Source organism: Macrobrachium nipponense, chromosome 47 (genome assembly GCF_015104395.2).
Source record: "Macrobrachium nipponense isolate FS-2020 chromosome 47, ASM1510439v2, whole genome shotgun sequence".
NCBI lineage: Eukaryota > Metazoa > Arthropoda > Malacostraca > Decapoda > Palaemonidae > Macrobrachium > Macrobrachium nipponense.
In genome coordinates, this window is record NC_087222.1 from 7,633,854 (window position 1) to 7,654,948 (window position 21,095).

At 36.8% G+C, this 21,095-nt stretch overlaps 1 long non-coding RNA gene across 3 annotated transcripts in view; it reads left to right on the forward strand.

The window, feature by feature from the left end:
• The first annotated feature begins 587 nt into the window (after nucleotides 1-587).
• Nucleotides 588-21,095, forward strand: part of LOC135204690 (uncharacterized) — a 29,841-nt gene continuing 9,333 nt past the window's right edge. Inside the window, exons 1-3 of one of the 3 annotated variants that reach the window (XR_010312293.1) lie at nucleotides 588-655; nucleotides 15,495-15,600; nucleotides 16,172-16,253. This is a non-coding gene — a long non-coding RNA (uncharacterized LOC135204690). Of the gene's footprint in view, nucleotides 772-10,748; nucleotides 10,827-15,494; nucleotides 15,601-16,171; nucleotides 16,254-21,095 lie in introns of those variants that run through there. The other 2 variants (XR_010312294.1, XR_010312292.1) reach the window with 2 other exon arrangements.

Consider the following 21,095-nt stretch of genomic DNA (forward strand, 5'->3'; position numbering starts at 1 on the left):
TCTACTCGACTCACTCTCTCTCTCTCTCTCTCTCTCTCTCTCTCTCTCTCTCTCTCTCTCTCTCTCTCTCTCTCTCTCTCTCTCTGCCTTGGGGCAAACCTAGCCTTAACATTTCGTTGTTAATAAGCTAATTCCTTCACTGGTTTGTCTCGTAGAAATATTCGTAATTAATTATACTAAAAACAATCCATCAGTGAATCAGTTTTAGGCTCTAACAAGGTATTTCATTTTCTCCCACCCCAACATTACCCCCCCCCCCCTTTCTCTCTCTCTCTCTCTCTCTCTCTCTCTCTCTCTCTCTCTGGCTTCTTGAAACAATACAATTGCAAAAAATAATTTTTTTGGAATATATCCTTAATCAGCAGTACTATAACAAGGAGGATGGAGCGGAGAGAACTTAATCGTATCAACGAAAACAATTCATTCTCATTCTGGTCTTCGATCAGAATTCGGCACGACGGTCCATTGCCGAAGTGTCTCGTTGTGGACAATATAACGACCTAATGGTCAAATTCGCTCTAGTTTCCGGTTTGTCTCTCTCCTGCGTTCCACAGATGACAAGGCGACCTACCGTCCTCCGAAAATCAGTTTATTTTTGACTCTGTGAAGTGGGTAAGGTGACTTCTTGGAGCCAGTACTGGGGTTTGTCTATATCGTGAGTTTGAGTATTTGTCTTAAATCTATTAAGTTCTTAATTGCATATCACTTTTAGAAAGTGAATTTTGGAACGTATATTTGGATATTGCGTGATATTTACTCGAGCTACTTGAGGTATGTAAGCTCTTTTCCTTTTGTGATAATGAGTAGGGTTTGTGACAGAGGTAAGCTATTAAATTGTGAACCTCTTTTCGTGCATTACGGCCTTTTAAGTGGTTCGATTAATCTTACCGAGTCTTAAATATAAGGAAGTGTCCTAAAATCCCATTGTTTATTAATTGGTACATACCTACTGCATTTTCCTATTCGTAATTACATGTCCATATGTATTAATTAATGACAGTGATACTTGAGTAAATTTTTAATAGCTCTGCCTTGGTCGCTATTCCAGAACCATATATATTAGTTAATGACAGTGATTTGAAAGGAAATTTTAATAGCTCTGCCTTGTTCGTTATTCCAGAGCCATACGTATTAATGACAGTGATTTATTTCTCTACTTTATTCGTAATTCTAGAACCCTATATAGTTAATAACAGTGATATGGAATGAAATTTTACTTTCTGCTTCACTCGTAATTCCAGAACCCTATATAGTTAATAACCGTGATATGTAATTCCAGTACCCCATACAGTTATAACAGTGTATAGAGGAAATTCAATAGCGCTTGATTGTTTGTATGAGCCCTATATAGCTTGTAATAGTGATAGATTCTAATAGCTCTTGACTTGTTTGTAATTTAGAGCCCTATATAGCTTGTAATAGTGATAGATTCTAATAGCTCTTGACTATTTTGGTTTATATTTCAGAGAATCCTTGACTGTTTTGTAATTTCAGAGCCCTATAGCTTGTAACAGTGATATGTAATTCTAGAACCCTACTTAGCTGTTTTTTCGTAATTCCAGAACACTATATAGTAATAAGTGATATGAGAGGAAATTTTACTATATAGTTAATAAGTGATATGAGAGGAAATTTTACTATATAGTTAATAAGTGATATGAGAGGAAATTTTACTAGATCTTGACTTATTCGTAATTCCAGAACCCTATATAGTTAAGTGATATGAAAGGAAATTTTACTAGTTCGGCTTCATTCGTAATTCCAGAACCTATTTGATGGTTATTTCTACTGCTTCTCAATAGAATTTGTCTTAATTTCTCTAAAGTAAAAGCCTCGTTATCCTTTTTAATTTCCTTTTGACTTAGTTACTGGTATGTGGTCTCGCGTACAACTCAAATAGGCTTTTTCCATTTTGCTCTCGCATTAGTATGTCTTGCCCTGAAAACCCTATTCAGGCATGATGGCTACTAGAAATGGCGGAGTTTTGTCCCCATTGGCAATCCGTTCAGAGATAATGGCAGGATGGCTACGAGTATAGCTTACGGAAACCTTTGATAGGGAGGTATCTTCCTGTCACGCTTTTGTCGTGGAATTCTGCCGTTTTCACGTTATTTTGATTTTCTTGGTAATTCGCTCATTCTTACATTTAGTATGTGGACTTTTTATAGCCTAATTGACTTCATTCGTTCGTGTTGCCTATAAAGTATCTGACTTAACTTTACTCTAGGAATCTTTGAATTAAGGGCTTGTAACCCTTCTTTTTACTTTATCCATTTCGCTGAAACAGTCTGTCGTGCATGGAAAACTGAGATTGATATAAAAGCAATGACTGTCAGTGATGATATACTGCTTGCTTTTATTGCCAATCCGATTGGGTCAAGATATGGTCATGACTATATCTTGCAATGAGGTTTCTTGAATGGCACCATTCAGTTGTCGTGGATCTGCTGTATTAGTATTTCCAGGGCCCGGTACATCAGGGAATGAATATGTACAAATTTTAGTTCTTTTCGTGTATCTATTGCGTATAGGGTATTTATCATCGGAAGAGCCAAACAAGCGCTATAGTAATTTTTATTCCCATTGGGACGTTTCGGCTTTAAAATAAGATGCCATTTTCGAACTAGGAAGTATAACATAAAATCAATGTAGTTCTTCGTCTAGTGGAACGAGGAATTTTTCATGAGACGCCGTCAGGAAGTTGAAGTTACAAGAGAAGACCCTGGAAGGTCGCTTGAAGGAAACTTAATTGATCGACTTTTACGTACTGAAAAATGCAGTCATGGAAACGTTTAGTCTATAGTAACATCCACATTCGGGGAATTGGCACACAAAAAACAAAATTTCTGATTTGGTTTGGGCTGGACGCTAATGCAGTAGTGAAAACATCTCCATGTGACCTGTTAAACGCAAAAATCTAGCCAAACTCAATGTTACTCAACAATCCGCCTGTTTCCTAGAAAAGACTGACCGCAGGTTCCCAATCATTCACCAGGCCTACATTCCTTGTGATGACGTCATGGCATGTCAACGTGACGTACCACGTGATACATGCGCACAGATTGTATAACGAATATACATATACAAAATTAACAAATCTTTATTTAGCTGCATATCTTACGTTATTATGCAGAAACACTAACACACTCTCCTTCTTTCTTTGTCTTGGAAGGAGAGTTTTTAACTGCTGTCGTCTCCATTCATTCTCTGCTGACCGCAGCACGTAGCTGCTCGGTCGACGCCCCCTCTCTTTGTCAGAGCAATCGGCAAGTTGCTGTGATGTATCTACCCTAGACCACTTCCGTAATTTCACCACGTTCTAGCATGTCTCGCAAAACAGCTATGTCAAAATTCTCAATCTCTTATCTTCCACATTCTTGTAGGAATGAAGAGCGTCAATGAGGCTTTTATTGTCAACGAAACATTTTATTTTCATGCTCCTACCATCCAGAAATTTCGCACAGAATTCTAGCCAGGTATACTGCAGTCTCTGCACATTCCAAAAGCGCCATTGTTTCAGCTGACTAGGGTGGACTTGACCACTCTTCTAATTTTTCTTGTTTGCCAGAATACTGACATCTCTCCATATCATTATCCCGTAGAAAATCACGAATCCTCCTTGTGATCGCCATTTGTTTTTCCAGCCTTTTACAAAAGTTGGCAAACGAGGCATCGGAAAAACACTCGAGGTGACACTCTTCAAGATTCCTCATCCTTGGCATATACAATTTAACATTATCAGTCTTTACTCTCTCTATGACTTTGTTGAGTCGCATTAAATCTGACACTGTTGCATTGCAACGTAACCCACTTAACTCACCACACGTCAAATGAAATGTCAGTCTGGTGTGAGTAGCAATCCAGCTTAACTGTCCAATCATAGCTCTATACTCTGATTTCTCCGAGTCAGACAGCTCTGCAGACTTCACCGCAGCCCGTTGTCTACTCACAGGTATTGGTTTCAAGGTCATTGCATACTGAAACTGGTCAAGAGCTATGCTGCCATTCTTGTTTGATACAACATTTATTCCAACGTACTTGAAGGCCTTAGTCTCTGAGCTCCGCTATGGTGAATGTTTCTCTCTCAACTGGATCAATCACTTGTCGCTTAACTCTGGTGTTCCTGCCCACAAAAAATCATCGACATGAATGCACACCACTCCTTCAGCTTTGCCGTCACGTAACCAAAACAGCGCCGGATCAAGTGTACACACTTTAGCTCCCAGATTTAGCAGCAGATTTTTAACACTCGAATACCACTGTCGAGTGGCATCACACAAGCCGTAAACAGTCTTCTTTAACCTCCACAGCTTACTTCATCAAACTCTGGTGGAGGACGCAGGTGTACAATTCTTTCAATCTTGTCCCCCTGCAGGTATGCTGCTTATATCCATTGGGTGGCAGTCCCAGTGACTTGTAGCGACCAGTGACAAAGCCAAAACGCACCGCCTCCTTGGAGCAGTAGAGAATCTTTTTTCAAATCTGTGCTGTCTTCTTCAAAACTCTCGCAACTAAACGAGCTTTCACCACTGGTTTTCCCCCACCTTTTAATTTTTCAGTAATAACCCATCGAACTGATAGTGCATCTTGTCCATCATTATTCACCTCTTCATAGACATCATTATCCTTCCAGTTCTGAATTTCTGTTTCCTTGGCACTTAAGACTTGATCCGAATTAAATAGAAACCATCATCTCGTGTTGTCAATCAAACAATCTCTAAATCACTAAAATCTTTACCTCAAATCCGCCCAAGAGATACTTCCATCATAGTCCCACTTTAATTATAACAGTTCTTGTATTTTCCAGTAGCTTTACCGCTCGACTGACAATTTTACCCGACCTGAATTCACACCACTTTCAACGTGTATACCTCTTACCCTTTCACCAACTGAAAGCCTTGATGTATCCTTTGATGCTGCTTCTGTCGCTATTTCTATATTTTCACTCTGCATATTCAGATGCATCCACCTCTTCGATCTCCACTTCTGCGGACTTATTCACAGACTCTTCATCCTCAGTCTTCCTCACACAACTCATGGTTGTAACAAGCGACGCTTGTTTCTTTCCTCTTGCACTGTCTCTGGAGCAACGCTACACATATCTTTCACTATTGGGCTGTTAGCGGGAGGATGTGCTAACCTACCTCGTGTACTCTTACGTAAACACTACCGTGTCGCACAAAAACTTGCTTCCCATCCTTGCCAATAAAACGATACCCGGGCCATGCCATTCAGGGCTGTCATTGTTTCTTTTATAAAATACTTCATCACCATTTTCGAGTTCATTGACATCACTTGCACGTATGTTGTGTCGCAAAGCTCTCCTCAAACGTTCACTTGATTCTGATTTGATTAACTCCTGTCTAGCCAAGTGTAATGCATTTAAATTGTCTCTCACAATTTCTGATGTACTAAATTCTAAAGCTGGTGGGTTATTCGTGTACACACTGGGTAATCCAGGATTATGACAGAAACAAGCTGATTGGGTGCGAACCCTGAGTGATTGGATAACGCATTTCTTGCAGATATTGCCCATGCCAAAGCCACTTCCAAGCTACATTTACTGTCATCCATAATTTTCCTGACGTGTCGCCAATCACAGCATTCTGTCGCTCGCACACTCCATTGCTCCATGGACACTCTGCAGAGGTTGTCATCACCTTGATGTTAAATGTTTCTCCTAGCACCCTCATATCATAATTATTGAATTCACAGCCATTGTCTGTTAGAATTTTTTGCGGTGCACCAAAAATACTAATCACTTTTTAAATAACTCACTCACAATGGTTGTTCCACGCTTGTCACTAATGACTGTGGCAGCACAGTACCTGGTTGCCATGTCTATGATCACCAACAATATTTCTTTCCCCAAATCTTTAAATCCATTGCAATAGCTTCATTAAACTTACTCGCCATGGGGATGCACACAACAGGACGCGGTCTGGCCTTCTTTAGCTTGTGACACACTTCACACTCTGTTTACTTTTTCAATGGCTTTTTTTAATTTCCAAATTATTAATGCCAGCATCTTTCACAAGTTTAATTCACCTTGAGCTGTAGGATGGCCAAACTGTTTGTGTAGTTTCAAAGCAGTCCTTCTCACATCGCTTCCCCACAGTGTTGCCAGCGCTATGGTTTGGCAACACTCTCCTAGTCAAGCTGACACCGGCATTAAATAATGACCCGATGACGATGTCTTCAAATCAATCAATTTCCCACACACACATTTACCTGATCTGTTCCAAAAGTTTATGATCATTTTAGCCTCCTTCATTGAGCGTTTACTCAACAATAGTGGTATGTTACAACTCACCACGTCTGTAGTTACGGTAGCGCTGATTCCGCCAATAGAGCAAGGAAGACAAACACGTTTGATGGAAGACACTGTATTACCACTTGCAAACGTGAATGTGGATGATGATTCATTTTGTTTCCACAATCTTTTTACGTTCATAATCGCTTAAACCACAAAACAAAATTACTCAACCAGTCAACTCCACACACCGTAGTTGAGCAACCTGAGTCCAATAACGCACATCCCTTGGCCTCGTCTACAAGCTTATTAAGTTTTCCTTCCTTATCGCCATTTCCTGTGTACCCAACAAACAGGGACAAGTGAACACTTTCACTGTTTGCTTCCGAAGATTTTTCACCTTTTTCGTTGCCTTCCGAACCTCCGGAATTTTCGTACGCATCTGGACAGTAACGAGCCCAATGGAATCGGGAATCACATATTACACACCTTGACACCTTGCCATCTGGAGCCAATTGGGTTTTGTTTCCTCCGTGATTGTCCTCTTGCTGAATGTGACCATCCTCCACGGCCTCTCACTGCACCACCCTCACCACGTTGTCTGGCTCTTCCACGCTGGTACCCCCTAACATACAGAGCACACTCTGGTGTTTCTGCAGTGCCACCCTCGTCCTTAGTCATGAAGGACCGGCTCACTCCTTATCTCAGTGACTTGTTTGTTAATCCTGCACACCCCTTATTATCGTTTTCTCCGATGTTGCCAGAAAACCCACCTCTGTTTAACGTAGATTTCATATTATCATACGATACCTCTGCGATTGCTGACATCACTAGTTACTGCTCACTTGTCAATTAAACCACATGATGCACAAGAAGCATAAACGCCATTACGGGATCAGGTAGTTCAATTTCTGTTTCTTGAACTTAAAGTATGTGTGCTCAAACTCGGAAACGAACTTCCTTATTTCCGTATTCTCTGATCTTCTGAGATTATACAACTCTTGAAAGGCCGTAAACTGCCGACGCCCTTTTTCAGCAAGAAACAAACTGTCAAGTTTTTCTATGATAGTTTTCACACCATTTTCTTTTTTTAGATCGCTTGTCTCCAGTTCCGAGGTTTGCCACTCTGGCGCGCCCTTCCAAGGACAGTGTATAGCTAGTGCTTGTTTGCTCTTCGGCAGTTCGGTCAGTTCACACCATATGTCTATGTCCTTCTTCCAGCTTTCATATGCGCTTTCATCACTGAACTTAGGTGGCCACTTGCTTGCGCCATTATGATCTCTCCAACCACGCTCTGCTACCAGTGTTAAACGCAAAAATCTATTCAACTCAATGTTACTAACTCGCCTGTTCCTAGAAGACTGCCGCGGTCCAATCATTCACGGCCTACATTCCTCCTTGTGATGACGTCATGGCATGTCACGTGACGTACCACGTGATACATGCGCACAGAGTTGTATAACGAATATACATATACAAAATTAAATCTTTTATTTAGCTGCATATCTTATGTTATATGCAGAAACACTAACATGACCCTTCTAGAAAAGTTTATAATTTTCCTTGTTAAGAATTCTGTAGGAAGTTTATTTTTCAGTCTAAACTTTTGTGTACTAATCAAGACTTAAATTAAAAATTAAAGAATTCCTTCTGAATCGCCTGTTAACAGATTGAAACAACTGTTCATTTTACCAGTCACATTTTGAACCTTTGCTCTGAGATTTGTAAATACTGTTATAATTTTTGAAAATTAACACAAATCTAATAGTTTTCTTCATTGCCTAAATAGCAAACCTGAAAATATAATCCCTTTGGATAGGGAAGTTAATATGATTATATTTTTAGATATTTTCATCGTGTTTAGAGGAAACTCACTTTTTCAGGATTAGGCTTAGTTTTTTTTCAGTCACTGTCCTAATATTTCCAAGCTAAATGCTATTAATGCTTTAATCTACGAGCTCGTAACTTATGCTCCCATGTCACTTGTTTCATGAAGAGATGGAGTTCTTAGTTAAACTTTCGCAAATAAGGCTTAACCAACCAATATCAGGCTATTTCTGGAAAACTTGGTCACATATGCCAGTTATTAACGGTTCCTAAACTTTGGTAAATCCACTAAACTTGAGAGCGAACTGAAATACTGTTTTGTTAGATTTTATCCACCGATTACTTTCAGATTCATTATTCTTAATGATTTTACAATAAAATGCCTACTACTCTTCAAAGACTGCCTGATCATCTGCGTTCTGGTATTGTTTACCATTACACATGCCCCAACTCCCAAGCAAGTCTTCCATCCGTGAGCACAGCAGTAAAGGCTTGTTTGGTTCTTTCTCATAAAGATCAGATTCCCTAAGAACCAATCAATAGTAATTATTTTGGGTATTTATCATATTTAGAAAAAACCCGTGGTTTTTAAGTTTCGTTATCTTGTGAGTTCCCTTCATATGTGTCTTGTATCTTTTAAACGGGAAGTCTCCACCGTGTTAACTAACTGAGTCATTGTTGAATTGGGAAGGGGAAAATCTTAGCAGCCCAATTTCTTTCGTTAGAGGTGGCCCTAAAATAGTAATCTTATTTTCATATACCAAATTTAAAACTTCTCGCTAGAATAGTCTCCCACTTGTTGATGCAGTGTCATTTTTCTATGGAAAGCGCCCAAGGATCCTGGAGTTTCTTAGCTGGTAACAATTGTCAACTTGGTTGATGTCAGTGGGGCGGTAGCGATTGCTTGTGCACAAGTGCTCCGGCGTAAAACGCAAGCCGCTGCCGTGTTCCGATTTAGCTGAAACTGAGCTATTGTCGTCTATGGAAAACTCATTAGTTCCAAGCACATTGTTAGTGATCAGGGCAGAAGGCATTACTGCTATTAACATATTGCCAAACCACCAATAGTTGTTTTAAAATGTAAGGACAAGATGTGAATGCAGTTGGTGTCATAGGAGTGAGGTTTCTTGGGTGACATCATCAGGAAATAGGGAATGGCTCAGTCGCTTTCGTTGTCCAATGGCCATATAGGCTACATTAGTGAAGGAAGGTGACTGCAAACTCATTTTAGCTTCTTTCTAGACTCCCATCCGAATGCTTCTTATGTTCCATACACAGATTTTGATGTCCACTAGTGTCCCTTCGTACGTCAAGGTCGTTTAACTATGTTTACTCCTCTTTTCATGTTAGACCAAATTTCTCGCCCCCTTGTTTCTAGAATGTACAGGACCGTCAGTCCTCCCTCCCTATCCCCCTTTTGGAGCCTTATGCACATTAACTGAGAGCCTTGCCATGCCCTTTTGCCGCCTCTCTCACTCCAATTGCTTAAATGACCATTAAATTACCCACAATAAAACAAAGTACGATAGGAAGACAAATGGGTCTGTACCATTATCTATTCCTCTAATTCCTTCCTTCCGCCACCCCCCCCCCCCCACAAACCTCCCTTCCAAACCTTCGTCTTCCTTCAACCTATCCTACACAACCCCCTCTCCCCCTCATTGATTTCTAGTAACGAGCAGATTCGTTGATTCAAGTAAGAGCGGCGAAAGCACTGAAGTGCTAGTGCGTTTTTTTCCCCCAAGGCTCTATACATTAGCGAATGAAAATGATCAAATAAACTAATAGAATAAGCTGGATGCTGTGATTACAAACGGGGAAGCTACTTCATTCCTGAATATGGAAGTATAGTGGTGTATAATTGTAATTGCAGGCTTCTTTTTAATATGGAAGCATAGTGGTATTTATATGTAATTGTTACTTCATTCTCGTACTGAATTTCCTGTCTCGAATGGTCATGGACCTCAGCGTGGTGAGACAGTGGCAACATGGTTTCATCCATGATGGATGTGTGACATTCCTCGTGTATGATCCATGGCTAACAGTGACCAATTCATCTGTGGTGTGTAATATCTTAGTAATATCTTGATCAGAGAGGGTAGTAGACATCTGTTTCTCTTTAAAATTCTCTTAAAATTAACCTGAAAATCTTGAAAAAGACTTCAAATTTGATTAATGATGAATGTGAGGTAGGTGAATGCTAAACAATATTCTCTGTAGACACTATCCTTTAATGATTTGAAGAGTTAATGTAGGTTCATAAAGAAATTAAATTTTTTTCCTAATATATGCCAGAGTTTATAGAAGATCTTTTCTTGTAAAGAAATGAAAGAAGAATCGGCTGAGAAGTAAAACTAGTTCAGAATGCTGATGTAGGCGATAATAAACTATATGTTGAACTGACACTGAATAGAGAAGGTTAAAAAAAGTATTTAAATTCTGGGGGTATCTTTGTGTATGAAAGTGGATGAGAAACTAATCATATTCTGAGGAATTGGGGGCATATAATGTCCTCTGTGACTTTGATTAAAATAAAGCTCAAATATTCTCTTAATTCATTAAAAAAAAAAAAAAAAATTAAATTGGTAAAGTGTTCCAACAAAAAAAGGTTACTTTAAGAGACACCTGTAAAGAGGAGAAAAATTAAGATTATTTTCCTTTGTTGCAGTAACTGTACTGGATCATCTCGGCAGAGAAGAATAAAATACAGGGTTGAAGTTATCGTTGCGGATTTTGACATTGATTGGTTTGTAAAAGTGCCAGTTACCGATTTCTTTTATAATAAAAAGGAAAAAAATTTTATTTAATCTCGACAAGGCCAAAAAGTTTGCAGAGAGTCAAGAATTTATCTATTCTCTCTAGGCTGAATAGTTTGGGGATAGTAAAAAAATTAATTTAATCTCTCGAGGCTAGATAGTTTTCAGATAATCAAAGAATTTATTTAATCTCTCGAGGATAAGTAATTTGCAGATAGTAAGTTTAATCATTCGATGCTAAATAGTTTGCAGATACGTAGTTTATTTAATCATTCGATAGAAATAGTTTGCAGAAGGTCAGTTTATTTAGCTTGATTCTAAATAGTGTGCAGATAGTAAAAACTAATTTTGGTAATTTTTTTTTAAAGAAATCCTTGAATCGAAATAATTTGAGTCGATGGGTTTGTTATAGTTAAGCAGTGCTGGTGAAGTGAGTGCAGTAGTATGGCACTAAGCAGTACTAGTGAAGTGAGTGCAATAGTTCGGCACTAAGCAGCGCTGGTGAAGAAAGTGCAAATATGACTTAAATTATTCGATGTTCTTAAGAGTGCTTTGATTGTTATTCAGCAAGTTCTTGGATTGTTCTTATTAGAGTGCTCGATATAGTTTTCATGGATTTAGATAAGTTATTTCCGGATTAAGTTATTGTTCCATTCAATTATCATCTTTCACTCATTATTCCAGGTTCATTTAATTCAAAGATCTTATTTCTGTCTAAGTCAATGTTCCATTTAATTATGTTATTTCTGGATTCACTCATTATTCCAGGTTCATTTAATTTCAGTTTTCCCGGAGTAAGTAATTGATCCATGAATCTTATTTCTGGATTCACTCATTATTCCAGGTTCTTATTCCAGGTTCATATAGTTTAAGTATCTTATTTCCGTATTAAGTCATTGTTCCTTGAATCGAAACAATTTGAGTCAATGGGTTTATGGTAGACGTAGGTGAAATGTTTGTGTACATACATTATTTTGTCAGTAGTTAAGCAGTGCTGGTGAAGTGAGTGAAACAGTGCAAAGCAGTGCTGGTGAAGAGAGTGCGGTAGTGCTGTGTGCTGGTGAAGTGAATGCAATAGAACGGCACTAAGCAGAGCTAATGAAGTGAGACAATAGTACGGCGCTAAGTGTGGTAAGAAAGTGCAAATATGACAGTTCTTCTTTACTCTGTTTGAAACAGAGAATTGACAGTCTTAATTTTTTTTCCTCTGCCCTACCCCCGTTAATGCGGTTAACCTAGTCACTAAGGTTAGAAAAATCACGGCGGTGGTGACCTGTCCTTCTTGCAATAAGGATGATAATGAAGGAGATTGGTTTGTGTATGTGGTGGTTAGTGTATAAAGGATCTTGGTGAGGTAGTGCTATCTGTGCTGGTGAAGTGAGTGCAATAGTACGGCACTAAGCAGCATGGGTGAAGTGAGTGCAATAGTATGGCACTAATCAGGGCTGGTGAAGAAACTGCAAATATGACTAAAGTTCTTCAATTTATCTTCAACGAGTTCTTTGATTGTTCTTTGTGGAGTTCTTTGATAGTTTTTTCATGAATTTAGGTACCTTATTTCCGGATTAAGTTATTGTTCCATTTAATTACCTTCTTTCCAGATTCACTCATTATTACAGGTTCATTTAATCTAAATAACTTATATCCAAATAAATTAGTTTTCAGATATTCGAATTTATTCAATCTCTCGAGGATTATTACTTTTGCAAACTAGTGAAAGTGATTAAATTATTTAGACTTTAAATAATTTGTAGATAGGTAGTTTATTTAATCATTCAATACTAAAATAGCTTGCAGATAGTCTGTTTTAATCATTTGATGCTAAATAGTTTTCAGATAGTCAAAAATATTATTTTGGCAAGTTTTTTTTTTTTTATAGGAAATTATTGAATTGAAATAATTTGAGTCGATGTGTTTATGGTAGACGTAGGTGAAATGTTTCTGTACATATATTTTTTTCTTAGTTAAGTGTACATATATTATTTTGTCAGTAGTTAATTGAGTGCAACAGTGCAAAGCAGTGCTGGTGAAGTGAGTGAGGTACTGGCTATTTGTGCTGGAAGTGACTGCAACAGAACAGCACTAAGCAGTGCTCGTGAATTGAGGCAATATTGCGGCACTAAGCAGTGTGGTGAAGAAAGTGCAAATATAATTTAAAGTTCTTCAATTGTTCTTCGATGAGTTCTTCGATTGTTCTTCGATGAGTTCTTCGATTGTTCTTCGATATAGAATTTTTTCATATTTATATATTTTCAGATTAAGTCCTTGTTCCATTTAAATATCTTATTTCTGGATTCACTCTCCACGGTTCCACGTGTCTTAAATTTATAGATGCACATGTAGATTTTGTAATGGTTGAAATTTTAGTGTAAAATTATATTTGTAAGTTAATGGGTGAGGAAGGAAGGGGTTTTCAGTTACTACTTTTGGCTAGCTGCCACTTATAGCTGAAGACTTGAACCAAATCAAACTTACTAACAATGGAACAGGCTCTACGAGCATAAGTCGCCTCTTACTTTACTTCCTACTTTTGAACCCCTTTTACTTTCAAGTAAAGAAACCTGGGGTTGGCATTGGTATGGTGTGAAACCCATATCAATGTTGGATTCCGGGAGGAGTCCCTTTCTAGGAAGGGTTCGCCCTTACTAGTTAGGGGCTTGCCTCACGGTTTAGGGTTCCGTGACAGTACTGGGGGAGGGGAGGCTTTGACAGGCCGATCCTTCCTTGGCATTGACGTCCCCTACTGTCTCGACGGTCATGGCCTCAACGCGGTGAGACAGTGGCAACATGGATCATCATGATGTATGATCTGTGGCTAACTAGTGACCATAACACCACAGGTTCAAGTCTCTGCTCATGAAATTTTGTATTCAAAGAAAATCCTGTTACAAAATCTAAGCTACAAAAAAAAAATTTCTATCTATTATCGGTTCAGGGTGTCTGAATTTAAATGTCTTCTTTTCAGATTTGAGTCATGTATTTAAATATCTTCTTTTCAGGTTTGTAGGAGTCGTAAACTTTATCTTTTTTCAGGATGAAGAGCGTACGTGCGGATTGGGCGTGTTTTCGCTTTACTCAATTTGAAACCGAGAATTGACGGTCTAATTTTTTTTTACTCTGCCCTACCCCCGTTAATGCGGTTAATTTTTGCTCTACTCAATTTGAAACTTTAGAATTGATGGTCTAATTTTTTTTTACTCTGCCCTACCCCGTTAATGCGGTTAATTTTCGCTTTACTCAATTTGAAACTGAGAATTGATGGTCTAATTTTATTTTTACTTTGCCCTACCCCCGTTAATGCGGTTAACCTAGTCACTGCGGCGGTGACCTATCATTCTTGCAATAAGGATGATAATGAAGGAGAATGGTTTAATGTGTATGTGGTGATTAGCGTATCACAAAGAATGTGTATCTTGGTGAAGGAAGCAAAAAGAATATTTCTGTTGCTATTGAAATGAACTGTATAAATTGTCATGGTCGCAAATATCAAACAGATGGTCATATACTGAACTCAAATGAATGCAAAAACTTACATTATGTAATGGAAAGGATTGCTGATCATACAGATCATGGCAATGATTGCTAATAGAAAATTAAAATGAGTGTGTGAATATCCAATCGGTAGGAAATCACACTTCAGATTGGAGACTAGCTAACTGAAAATTTTATGGCAATTTTTGCCATTGTGAGACGATGAAACTGCCAAGATTGCTGATATGATCCCACCTGCGCATAACTTCCTCCACTTCCCGAGGGAAGGTTGAGTTTGGTCGACTGCTTGACTGGACTGATAAAATGTCTCCTGCTAGTGTTTTTATCTGCGTTGATCCAACCAGTGATTGTGTCAGTGTTTAATGATATGGAAAATCAAACTAGTGTGGAATTTTTAATGATATGGAAAATCAAACGTAAGTGTGGAATTTACAATGTGATCAAATACATCTGATGAATAAACAGAATTTTATAATGGTGGTCCTGCTACGAGCACTATGAGATAGTCAAATATTTTTTAATCTTCCTAGGCTAAATAATTTGAAGATAGTTAAAACTGATTACTTCATTAATTAGGTTTTATTTATACAGCAAATCCTGAAATTATAGAAAACTTAGAGGCAATGGGTTAATAATTTGTGTACAAACTTAATAATATCTGATTGTATGTGTAGTGTTTGAGGCTATGCAGTACTGGTGTTTTTTAATTTAGTGCAATAGTTCAAGTTGTTTAGCACCAATCGAGTTACAGATGCTAATGTAGATTTTGTAACTGTTGAAAATTTGGTATGTTCAACTTTAATTAGACAGGTTAATTGCTGAGGAAGGAAGGGGCTTTCAGGTACTTAGTGTTTGTGGGCAGCTTCTTCAACAAAGGTTTTGTTTTTTGTTTCTGGTCAGATTTCGAACTTTGTGAACTCCTTGTAAGAATAAGACTGCAGTAAAATACAAATATAATTAATTTTAGCAAATGAGTTCTTTTTGAGCTAATCCTCTGAAGTGTTAACCTTTAATAGTCGGTAAACTTAGTTTTGATAATTGGATAATCAATTTCATAATTTGTCATATTTTTGTTTAATGAAAATAGAACTCATATATTTTTTTTAAAAATTTTATATAGAAATCCTGTATCAGAGCAGCAAATTAATATTTTTCTTTTGTTTCAGGATGATATACTGGATCATCTCTGCTGCTCAGAAGAAACAAACTGCTTGTCTATGCAGTGCGGGTGTATTACAAATGTTTGTGAAAAAGTGGTCTGTAGATATTTAGGTGAGGATACCATGAAAAGCCTTCCCTTTTTCCTTTAGTGTTTTTGTCTTTTTTTTTTTTTTCTAGGATGCCTCTAATGTATTGCACTTCTGGAGACTTTGCCCAGATTGTACTTGTGTATGTAAGTGGATGATAAATGATTCCTATTCTGAAGAATTAGGGGCACGTACTGTCCTCTGTGAATTGGGTATTTGATTTTGTTGGAAGTTTCACAAACACATGTTTCAGTCGGAATTCACCCATGGTCAACTCCTTTAAGAATGAATAGGTTGGTTAAAAATTGAAACCAATATGGCAGCAGTAAATTATAAATATTTCTTCAAAATAAGGTGTATTTCGGGAAGCTCATTCTCTCAAGTATTAATCTTTTGTAGTCGGTAAACTTATTGCAATAACATGGTTATTAACTGGTAAGAATCTTTATAATGCTTATTAATTACCATTTTATTAAAATAAAGAACAAATACTTAAATTCATTAAAAAAAATAAAAAGTGATGTTCCAATGCCAAAAGCCTGCTTTAATGGACACCTGGAGAGATAACTAATTATATTATTTTATCTTTGTTACAGGAAACTGTACTGGATCATCTTGACTCTGAAAAATTAAATACAGGGTTGAAGTTCTCGTTGTAGATTTTGACATGGATTGGAGGTTTGTAAAAGAGCTAGTTACAGATTCATTTTACAGATTTATTTTATAAAGAAAAAAACTCATCTCGTGGAGGCTAAATAGTTAGATTGTCAAAGAAAGTATTTTCTCTTTCAAGGCTAAATAGTTAGCTGATAGTCAAAGAATTTATCTAATCTCTAGGCTGAATAGTTTGGAGATGGTAAAAAAATTAAAGTATTTAATCTCTTGAGGCTAGATAGTTTTCAGATAGTCAGAAAATTTACGTTATCTCTCGAGGATAAATAATTTACAGATAATGGAGGATTTAGTCATTCGATGCTAAATAGTTTGTGGATTGTTAGTTTTTTTAATCATTCGACACGAACTAGTTTGCAGATAGTCAGTTTATTTCATCACTTGATGCTAAATATTTTGCAGAGTCAAAACTATTATTCAGGTGAAGTTTCCTTTGTCAAATCCTGGAACTGAAATAATTTGAATCTATAGGTTTATGGTAAACGAGGTGAAATATTTGTATACATATATTTTTGTGTTAGTAGTTAAGCAGTGCTGGTGAATAGTGAAATGTACGAAACAGTGATGAAGTGACTACAATAGTATGGCACTAAACAGTGTTTGTGAAGTGAGTGCAGTAAGCAGCACGGGTGAAGTGAGTGCAATAGTACGGCACTAATCAGATTAAGTCATTGTTCCATTTATCCTTCCGATTTCACTCTTTATTCAAAGTTCATTTAATTTAAATTTTCCGGATAAAGTCATTGATCCATGTATCTTATTCCTGGATTCACTCATTATTCCAGGTTCATATAGTTTAAGTGTCTTATTTCCGAATTGTCATTGTTCCATTTAATTACCTTATTTCCCGTTCCCGATTAATTCAATATTCCAGGTTCATTTAATTTACATAACCTATTTCTAGATAGCTAGTTTTTCAGATTTTTTTAATTTACTCAATCTATCGAGGATATCTAGTTTGTAGATAGTAAAAGTATATTTAATCATTTTGGCGCTTAATATTTTAATTGTTCATTTAATCATTTGATGCTAAATAGTTTGCAGATATTCGGTTTATTTAATAATTTGATGCTAAATAGTGTACAGATAGTAGAAAGTATTATTTTGGTAAGTTTCTTTTATAGGAAATTATTGAATTGAAATAATTTGAGTCGATGGGTTTATGGTAGACGTAGGTGAAATGTTTCTGTACATATATTATTTTGTGTTAGTAGTTACATGAACAGTGTTAGTAGTTAAGCGTGAATACATTATTTTGTCAGTAGTTAAGCAGTGCTGGTGAAGTGAGTGAGGTAGTGCTATTTGTGCTGGAAGTGACTGCAATAGAACAGCACTAAGCAGTGCTCGTGAATTCAAGCAATATTACGGCACTAAGCAGTGTGGTGAAGAAAGTGCAAATATGACTTAAAGTTCTTCGATTGTCCTTCAATTATTCTTCGATTAGTTCTTCAATTGTTCTTCGATTGTTCTTCGATGAGTTCTTCAATTGTTCTTCGATCGAATATATTTATATATTTTCAGATTAAGTCATTGTTCTATTTAAATAATCTTATTTCTGGATTCACTCTCCACGGTTCCAAGTGTCTTAAATTTATAGATGCACATATAGATTTTGTAATGGTTGAAATTTTAGTGTAAAATTATATTTGTAAGTTAATGGGTGAGGAAGGAAGGGGTTTTCAGTTACTACTTTTGGCTAGCTGCCACTTATAGCTGAAGACTTGAACCAAATCAAACTTACTAACAATGGAACAGGCTCTACGAGCATAAGTCGCCTCTTACTTTACTTCCTACTTTTGAACCCCTTTTACTTTCAAGTAAAGAAACCTGGGGTTGGCATTGGTATGGTGTGGAAACTCCTATCAATGTTGATTCCGGGAGTCCCTTTCTAGGAAGGGTTCGCCCTTACTAGTTAGGGGCTTGCCTCACGGTTTAGGGTTCCGTGACAGTACTGGGGGAGGGGAGGCTTTGACAGGCCGATCCTTCCTTGGCATTGACGTCCCCTACTGTCTCGACGGTCATGGCCTCAACGCGGTGAGACAGTGGCAACATGGATCATCATCATGTATGATCTGTGGCTAACTAGTGACCATAACACCACAGGTTCAAGTCTCGGCTCATGAAATTTTGTATTCAAAGATGCTGCTGTTACAAAATCTAAACTGCACAAATTTCAATCTATTATCGGTCCAGGTGTCTGAATTTAAATGTCTTCTTTTCAGATTTATGAGTCATGAATTTAAATATCTTATTTTCAGATTTGTAGGAGTCTTTAAGTTTAATATATTTTTTCAGGATGAAGAGCGTACGTAAGGATCGGGCGTGTTTTCGCTTTACTCAATTTGAAACTGAGAATTGACTGTCTAATTTTTTTTTTTTACTCTGCCCTACCCCGTTAATGCGGTTAATTTTCGCTTTACTCAATTTGAAACTGAGAATTGACAGTCTAATTTTTTTGTTTTTTTTTACTCTGCCCTACCCCCTTATAACCGGTTAAACCTAGTCACTATGGGTACTAAAATGACTGCGGCAGTGACCTGTCCTTCTTGCAATAAGGATGATAATGAAGGAGAATGGTTTAGATGTGTATGTGGTGATTAGCGTATCACAAAGAATGTGTATCTTGGTGAAGGAAGCAAAAAGAATATTTCTGTTGCTATTGAAATGAACTGTATAAATTGTCATGGTCGCAAATATCAAACAGATGGTCATATACTGAACTCAAATGAATGCAAAAACTTACATTATGTAATGGAAAGGATTGCTGATCATACAGATCGTGGCAATGATTGCTAATAGAAAATTAAAATGAGTGTGAATATCCAATCGGTAGGAAATCACACTTCAGATTGGAGACTTGCTAACTGAAAATTTTATGGCCAATTTTGCCATTGGTGAGACATGGCTGAAAGACGATGAAACTGCCAAGATTGCTGATATGATCCCACCTGCGCATAGCTTCCTTCACTTCCCGAGGGAAGGTTGAGTTTGGTAGACTGCTTGACTGGACTGATAAAATGTCTCCTGCTAGTGTTTTTATCTGCGTTGTTCCAACCAGTGATGTGTCAGTGTTTAATGATACGGAAAATTAAACATAAGTGTGGAATTTGCAATGTGATCAAATACATCTGATGAATAAAACTGAGAATTTTATAATGGTGGTCCTGCTACGAGTGCTATTGGGATAGTCAAATATTTTTTAAATCTTCCTAGGCTAAATAATTTGAAGATAGTTAAAACTGATTTACTTCATTAAGTAGGTTTTTATTTTTACAGCAAATCCTGAAATTATAGAAAACTTATAGGCAATGGGTTAATAGTTTGGGTACAAAATTTATAATATCTCATTGTATGTGTAGTGTTTGAGGCTATGCAATAATGGTGTTTTTTTTTTAATTTAGTGCAATAGTTTAAGTTGGTTAGCACCAATAGAGTTAGATGCTAATGTAGATTTTGTAACTGTTGAAAAAATTTTGGTAGGTTCAACATTTATTTGTCAGATTAATGGCTGAGGAAGGAAGGAAGGGGCTTTCAGGTACTTAGTGTTTGTGGGCAGCTTCTCCAACAAATGTTTGTTTTCAAACTTTGTGAACTCCTTAAAAAGAATTATAAGGTTCAAATTTATGCCAATAAGACTGCAGTAAAATACAAATATAATTATTTTACCAAATGAGTTATTTTTGAACAAATTCTCTGAATTGTTAACCTTTAATAGTCGTAAACTTAGTTTTGTTAATTGGATAATAAATTTCATAATTGTCATTTCTGTTTAATGCAATAGAACTCTAGTATTTTTTAACATTTTAAACCGAAATCCTGTATTAGAGCAGCAAATTAATTTTCTTTTGTTTCAGGATGATGTTCTGGATCATCAATGCTGCTCAGAAGAAACAAACTGCTTGTCTATGCAGTGCGGGTGTATTACAAATGTTTGTAGAAAAGTGGTGTCTGTAGATATTTAGGTGAGCATACCATGAAAAGCCTTCCCATTTCCCTTTAGTGTTTGTCTTTTTTTACTAGGATGCCTCTAATGGGCAAGTAGACGTAATCTTGAGAAATAATTATCTATTTTAAGGGAACAGATTCTAAGATATAACATATAATGAACCTTGGGAGATGAAAATGTTGATAATGTACGTGAATATGATTTCCTAAAGTTAATAGGATTCCTTTTTGTTTTAGTTCTTGTTAACTACAAGTCTCTCTCAATATTACACGAGAAATAGTAAATGTTTGGAACCTAGATTAAGAGCATAATGACATTTCTTAAAAAAAAAAAAAAAAAAAAAAACAAAAAAAAAAAAAAAAAAAAACTACCCTAAACAGTTTTCCCAACCATTTGTAATTCTCTTGTTCCGATAGTAGTTCCTTGTTATTATAAGTTTTGGTGAAGTAGTGTATGGGAGTCTGCTGGTCTGGAATTAAAAGTGCAGAGATTATATTATTAACATTTGACTGTCATTTTTGACAACGTGAATGTGTTAGCGTTATGAAACTTGGATTAAAATTGCTATTAGAAAATCTGTCGAAACCTAGATAATCCTCCTATTTCGCTTTGTTTCAAATAAGGGAGGCGACGGATAACGGTGACAAGTGTTTTATTATTTTCGAAATTACCACCATTCTAAATTGTCATACTGTTATAAATTTCATTCTGTTTGTCCGAAAGTATTAAACTAAAGAAAATCGTAATGTTTTAATTTTCCTAGTCTACCAAAATGTATTTACAGTTAAATTTCTGCAGCCCCAGAAATAAAAAAAAGAAAAAGAAAAAAAAAGTGTACAAGTTTAAAAGGAAACTTTGATCGCGTTTGACTTTCCTCCATTTTAACCTCAAGCTTTGTTGTC